This window comes from Narcine bancroftii, chromosome 5, assembly GCF_036971445.1.
Source record: "Narcine bancroftii isolate sNarBan1 chromosome 5, sNarBan1.hap1, whole genome shotgun sequence".
Taxonomy (NCBI): Eukaryota; Metazoa; Chordata; class Chondrichthyes; order Torpediniformes; family Narcinidae; genus Narcine; species Narcine bancroftii.
This window is the reverse complement of record NC_091473.1, coordinates 185,865,995-185,873,443: the sequence shown is the minus strand read 5'-3', so window position 1 is coordinate 185,873,443 and position 7,449 is coordinate 185,865,995. Positions and strand designations below refer to the sequence as shown.

General features: G+C 47.0%; 1 protein-coding gene across 4 annotated transcripts in view; it reads left to right on the top strand.

The window, feature by feature from the left end:
- The first annotated feature begins 7,387 nt into the window (after window positions 1–7,387).
- The window catches only part of LOC138764351 (zinc finger and BTB domain-containing protein 7B-like), a 107,786-nt gene continuing 107,724 nt past the window's right edge, over window positions 7,388–7,449 (top strand). For all 4 annotated transcript variants that reach the window (XM_069940153.1, XM_069940148.1, XM_069940151.1 and 1 more), the window contains exon 1: window positions 7,388–7,410. The gene's annotated coding sequence lies outside the window, so the exon portion shown is untranslated. The remainder of the gene's footprint in view (window positions 7,411–7,449) is intronic.

The following is a 7,449-nucleotide window of genomic DNA, read 5'->3' as shown; positions in this document are numbered from 1 at the left end:
TCCTCTCTTGCCCCCTCCCCTCTCTTGCCCCCTCCCCTCTCTTTGCCCCCTCCCCTCTCTTGCCCCCTCCCCTCTCTTGCCCCCACCCTTTCAGGCACCATTGTCTACTCTTGGTCATGATGTCAGGAGTTTACTCTGGAGTTTATTTAATCTCTCTCCCTCCCCATTTTCTCCCCTCGTTCCTTGTACTGCTCCCTCTCCTTTCAATGGACATGGACATTGTGGGCTGAATGACCTGCTTCTGTTCTATTATCCTTTCATTTGATGTAGAATACATGGGTATTCTAGAGAGGTGACCAATTGCGGGAGCTGGTTGAAAGTGACTATTTAAAGGCTCTTTCCAAACCTAAAAGGCATTTGGATGTCTGTGGATGTCAGAGTCCTTCCGGAACCAAACATTGAGGGGCTGAGACCGAGGGGAAGTCTCTCAAACAGAGAGGGAAGTGTAGACTAGGGGCCACTATGGTGACTAAGTAGAAAACAACTGTGTCCAGAGATTGAAATGTAGGGATATGACACAAAGGGCTTAAAAGATGTAACTGGTGGAGCAGGTGTGCTGGGCAAGTGGTGAGCTGGTACCTTGGGCTGGTGCAATGAAAACACAATGTTCAAATCCAGTACTGTGTGTGAGAAGTTTGTACATTCTCCCCCACCCCATGTCTGCGTGGGCTTCTCCCCCACCCCGTGTCTGCGTGGGCTTCTCCCCCACCCCGTGTCTGCGTGGGCTTCTCCCCCACCCCGTGTCTGCGTGGGCTTCTCCCCCACCCCGTGTCTGCGTGGGCTTCTCCCCCACCCCGTGTCTGCGTGGGCTTCTCCCCCACCCCGTGTCTGCGTGGGCTTCTCCCCCACCCCGTGTCTGCGTGGGCTTCTCCCCCACCCCGTGTCTGCGTGGGCTTCTCCCCCACCCCGTGTCTGCGTGGGCTTCTCCCCCACCCCGTGTCTGCGTGGGCTTCTCCCCCACCCCGTGTCTGCGTTGGCTTCTCTTAAGGCATCCAGTTTCTCCCCCCCCTTCTCGGTTGGCTCCCCTCTCTTCCCTCCCCCCTATTTCCCGGTCGGCTCCCCTCTCTTTTCCCCCCCCCATGTTAATTGGCATAATTGGGGTGTGTTTATATGTGGATTGTGCCTCTCTGCCCACCTGAAATGTGTGGATTGCGGTGTCACATGACCACCCTGTCTGAAACTTATTTGGAAGTCACATCACCTGTCAATCAAGGTTGGACTCCAGCCACCCATTGGTCACCTTACCGTTGACTCATTTAAATCACCAAGGTAATTGACATATTTGGGGAGGCACGGGCTCGAGGGCCAGAAGGGCATGTTGCTAGGCTGTATGTTTAAATTTAAACTCAGCAGGTATAGCAGAGTCCACAGGAGGTACAGATATATAACCAATGTTTTGGGCCTGAGTGCCCTTCTTCATAGTATAACCCAGTGGCTCTCAACCTTTTTCTTTCCACTCACATCTCACTTTAATTCATCCCTCTGCCATCGGTGTTCTATGATTAGTAAGGGATTGCTTAAGGTGGTCTGTGGGTGGGAAGGGAGGGTTGCTCTGGACCCAATTGTTAGTGAAATATTTTGCTTGAGAAAAATTGTCAGTGGCCTGTTTCCTTTGGAGTTCTGAAACCGTGCACATAACGAGTCAATGAGGGACGATTAAAACAGTGGTTTTCAAACTTTTTTCTTTCCACCCACATCCCACCTTAACAATCCCTTACTAATTACAGAACACTGATAGCATAGGAAATAATTAAAGTGGTCTGTGAGTGGAAAGAAAAAAGTTGAGAACCACTGGTATAATCTGTTATGTATTATATAATTTCCCTATATGTATTGTATCAAGGTATAATAAATTGATATTATATCAAGAATGTACCTTTATATCACATTATATATATTTTAGACGGTGTCGGTGCTGCACCAATGCTCAGCAAAAGGAGGTGTAAGGCGCTCCTTCCATCCGATAGCCTACAGGTCACCCTTCAGCAAGGTGCAGTACCTGTTTAGCCTCCCAATCAGGGTCATGTGAAGCCACAGATTGCAGATTGTGGATGGCTTTTACAAGCAGATTCTACAAATTGGAATTTATGGTTGTAAATGGGCCGATGAATCTGCTGATCAATGGCCAGGGTTACAGTACGGACCCTGCAACAGGAAACCACTTCAGTATTTTTCCCCACATATAATCATGAATTCAATATCAATGATCTCAGCTCAAAGATAGAGCCCTTGCCGAAGGAGAATGGGGGTGGCAACAATTACACTCATTCACACACAGCTACCCACCCACTCACACAGACCCCCCCCCCCCCAATGCAGGAAACCCATGCAGATCACGGGGAGAACGTCCAAACTCCTCACAAACAGCAGCAGTCTCTAAGCCAGGTCACTGGCGCTGTAACAGCACCGCGCTAACTGCGCCACCCTTCTCCCCAGCCTTTTGACTCAGGCGCCAGTCTGCTTTTTACTCCTATCTCGAGGAAGGGCTCAAGCCCAAGAGGTCTTTTACTTCCCAAGACCGGCTGAGTTCCTCCGGCATTTCTGTGTTTCCACTACAATCACAGACTCTTGTGTTTCACGTAATAGCTGTGCTGAGGTGAAACACAAAAGCTGCAGGTGCTAGAACCTTCTACAAACAATGGGCTGCTGGAAGAAAGCAGTAGGTCAGGCCGACAATATTTGGCCAACTCGACAGTCATCCATGTTTGTAGTTTTAAATTCCTGGATACTTGAATGAAACAAATTACAAATGCAAGATCCGGTCAGAAATAGTCTGGTACAAATTGTCTGATTGATTCCCTGGCTAAGGTGAAAGGCCGCCATCGACAGGAGCAGCCAACCACTCCATTTATATAACCTCGTTAACGCAGCAAAAATGTCCCATGTTGCCTCAGCAGCTTTGGGAGCCAAGACTGACACAGAGACAACATGTCTGGGCAGATGATCAAGAGCTCAGCTACATTGAATAAGAAGCCAGAATCAGAATCTCTCCGAACAAGAGAGTGGCGGAGTAAAACACGAAAGTCTGCAGGCGCCGTGATTGAAGTTAAAAACACAGTACTGTAGAAACTCTGCAAGTCAAACCTGGGTGGAACGGTGGGCATTGCAGTTAGTGCAACACTGAGACAGCGATTGGGACCGGGGCTCGAATCCTGCACCACCTGCCAGGAGTTTGTACGTCCTCCCTGTGTCTGTGAGGGTTTTCCCCAGGGCCTCCGATTTACTCTCACCCTCCAAAATGTACTGGGATTTTTTTTTTAACAATTGCGATTAGATTTAGACATACAGCTTAGTAACAGGCCATTTTGGCCCACGAGTCCGTGCTGAAATGTCCTGGTTGTATGTTAATTGGGTGTAAATTGGGCGGCAAGGGCTTGTGGACTGAAAGGGCCTGTTACCTTGCTGTATGTCTACATTTTATAATTTAAAAAGCCAGTGTACTTTGTATCATAACCAGCCTTTCAGGCCTGAGCCCTTCATTGAGGTATGAGCAAAATGTCGGCAGGCGCTTGATCAAAATTGTGAGGGGCACGGGCAGGAGGTAATAGGTGGACAAGGGAAGGGGGTGCAACTGCGACCGGGTGGGGGGTGGTGAATCTGTGAATGGAGAGGGAAGGGGGTGGAAAGCAGACAGGGATGGGGAAGGGAGGGAGAGAGAATGGGCGGGGTCCAACAGAAGCTGGAAAAGTCAATGTTAATGCCGTCCAGTTGGTGAGATTGGTGGATGTGCTGAGTGTTTTCTGTTTTGATATCAGAAATAATTTGGAAACTCTTCAGATTTATTGTCAGGATACATGCATGAGATCACATACTACCCTGAAATTCTTTTCCCTCTGGGCGAAGCAGAATCACTATTTATTTGTAGTGCAAGAAAAAATTGTACTCAACGTACACATGAAAACATAAAGAAATGTAACCAAACTGTGCAATACAGAGAGAGAAAAAAATCAATAAAATGTAGAAGTGAAAGTCCTTAAATGAGTCCCAGTAAATTTTATCTCCATTCTTTCAATCTTATTGATATCTTAGCTGTAGTTAGGTGACCAAAACTGCGCACAATACTCCCAATGTCTTACACAACTTTACCACAACTCCTATGCACAAATCTTTGATTAACGAAGGCCAATATTGCCAAAAGCTCTCTTTACAACCCTATCTACCTGTGACACCCCTTTCAGGGAATTCTATATCTGTGCTCCCAGATCCCTCTGTTCTACCGTACTCCTCAGTACCCGACCGTTCACCTTGTACGTCCTACCTTGGTTTGTCCTTCCAAAATGCAACGCCTCACATTTGCCTGCATTAAATTCCAGCTACCATTTTGCAGCCCATTTTACCAGCTGGCCCAGACCCCTTTGCAAACTTTGAAGCCTCATGCAGAGGTCTTCAATGAATAGCAGGCCCTTTTGGTTTGGAGAGAGCGTCTCAGTAGATGATGATAACTGGAACATTAGCGATCGAGCTCTGCTGCTGCTGTGGTTCCTCATCTTTATCTACCTGGCTGAGGGTGCGTTACCTGATGAGTTTCTCCAGCACACTTTTGTGCGCTTCACAAGATATAGGAGCAGAAGTAGGCCCATCGAGTCTGCTCCGCTATTCTAATCAGGAGCTGATCTATCCTCCCACTCCCCGACCTTCTCCCTGTAACCCTTGATGCCCTGACTAATCAAATACCTGTCAATCTCTGCCATAAATAAACCCAATGACACCTGCCTATGGCAACCTTCCACAGAATTACGACCCTCTGACTAAACACATTTTTCCACGTCTCTGTTTTAAATTAACATTCTTCTATTCTGAAGTTGTGCCCTCTTGTCCTGGAATCCCCTCCCATGGGAAACATCCTGGCCACATCCATTCTATCCAGCCATTCAGCATTTGAAACGCCCCTCTATAGGGTTCCCCCTTAACCTTCGGTAACTCCAACGAGTTCAGTCCAAGAGCCGACAATTATTCCCTCATAAACTAACCTTTTCATTCCTGGTCTCGTTCTAGTAAATCCTCTCCGAACCTTCCCAACGTCAACATGTCTTTACTAAAATAAGGTGCCCCAACCTGTACCCAGTCTCATCAGTGCTTTACAGAATCTCCACATCATATCCCTGCTCTTGTATCCCATCCCTCTAGAAATGAACATCAACACTGCATTCACATTTCGTCATCACCGACTCAACCTGGAGATTCACCTTCAGTGTCTCCTGCACGAGGACTCCCGACTCCCCCTGCTCTTCTCAATTTAGAATCTTCTTTCTGTCTAAATAATAGTATCCCCTTCGATTCCTTCCCCCAAAGTCCACGAATGTACACTTCCCAACACTGTATTTCACCTGCTACCTCTTTGCCTCCCTTCTCCTCATCTATCTCTGCCATATTTCCATATCCTCAGCGTCACCCACCCAACCACCTATTTTGGTATCTGCAAATTTGACCACAAAGCCACCCAAATCATTAATATAAAACGTATAAAGAAGTGGCCCCGACACCGACCCCTGCGGAATACCACTGGGAACCGGGAGCCGAGCAGAATAGGATCCCTTTATTCCTGCTGTCTGTTTCCAGCACATCAGCCAATGCTCTCCCCATGCTGATATCCTTCCTGTGATCTTGTTCAGCGGCCTGATGTGTGGCACCTCATCGAAAGCCTTTTGAAAGTCCAAATACACAACCAGCATCCACTGTATCTCCCCTGTCCATCCTACTTGTCATCTCTTCAAAATATTGGGGTAGGTTTGTCACGCACGATTTTCCTTTAACCCTTTGTACTGTGGCCATTTTTAACCTTTCATAATATATACTTCAGTCTGGGTCTGTGGGTGAACTACAGTACGGATACCAGTACAAACCAGACCCGGAAAACTGGGACATGGAGTATATGAGCTCAATGATATTCCCTGAAAACAGGGACACGGAGTATATGAGCTCATTGATAGTCCCTAAAAACAGGGACATGGAGTATATGAGCTCGTTGATAGTCTCTGAAAACAGGGACATGGAGTATATGAGCTCGTTGATAGTCCCTGAAAACTTGGACATGGAGTATATGAGTTCGTTGATAGTCCCTGAAAACAGGGACATGGAGTATATGAGCTCGTTGATAGTCCCTGAAAACAGGGACATGGAGTATATGAGTTCGTTGATAGTCCCTGAAAACAGGGACATGGAGTATATGAGTTCGTTGATAGTCCCTGAAAACAGGGACATGGAGTATATGAGTTCGTTGATAGTCTCTGAAAACAGGGACGTGGAGTATATGAGCTCGTTGATAGTCCCTGAAAACAGAGACATGGAGTATATGAGTTCGTTGATAGTCCCTGAAAACAGGGACATGGAGTATATGAGCTTGTTGATAGTCCCTGAAAACAGGGACATGGAGTATATGAGCTCGTTGATAGTCCCTGAAAACAGGGACATGGAGTATATGAGTTCGTTGATAGTCCCTGAAAACAGGGACATGGAGTATATGAGCTTGTTGATAGTCCCTGAAAACAGGGACATGGAGTATATGAGCTTGTTGATAGTCCCTGAAAACAGGGACATGGAGTATATGAGCTTGTTGATAGTCCCTGAAAACAGGGATATGGAGTATATGAGCTCGTTAATAGTCCCTGAAAGCAGGGACATGGAGTATATGAGCTTGTTGATAGTCCATGTGTAATGCGCGTCGAAAGAACCAAAGACTTGTTGATCTAAACCAAGTCTTTTATTAACTAAAAGACTGGAGCATATCACAAGTAGGTTGACCAATCCAGAATGACCTGGTCTGGCTAGGAGCAATCCTTTAAGACCTGCCAGTAGGTGTGGCTGCATTCTCAGCCAATCACAGTCATCCTACACTACCATCTGTACGTATGTACATATAGACATTGATGATAGAATCTGTTCTATCACACCGTGAAAACAGGGACACGGAGTATATGTGCTTGTTGTTAGTCCCTGAAAACAGGGACACGGAGTATAAGAGCTCGTTGATAGTCCCTGAAAACTGGAACATGGAGTATATGAGTTCTTTGATAGTCCCTGAAAACTGGAACATGGAGTAAATGTGCTCATTGGTAGCCCCTGAAAACATGGACATGATGTCCAAAAGGTTAAGAAAACCATGATGTCTTTTAATGCACCTCCAGGTATTCTGTAACCCCATCCTTAACAATCGACTCCAACAACTTCCCAACCACCGATCCCAGGCTAATAGGTCTATAATTTCCCTTTCTGCTGCCTCCGTCCCTTCTTAAACAGCGGAGTGACATTCGTGATCCTCCAGCCCGTTCCTCAGCTCTGCACGTTCAACATCCTCCGCCCCTGCACCACGCGGAAGGACAGCTTGTACGTCAGAGCTGGGAGATTGGCAGTGGATTACAAACACCGATCCAGCTGCAGTTCACCCGCGTTTGGTAATCCCTCTGAAGCCAGGTGAGAGCGGTTGGTTTCTGCAAACAGGCAGGTGGGGTG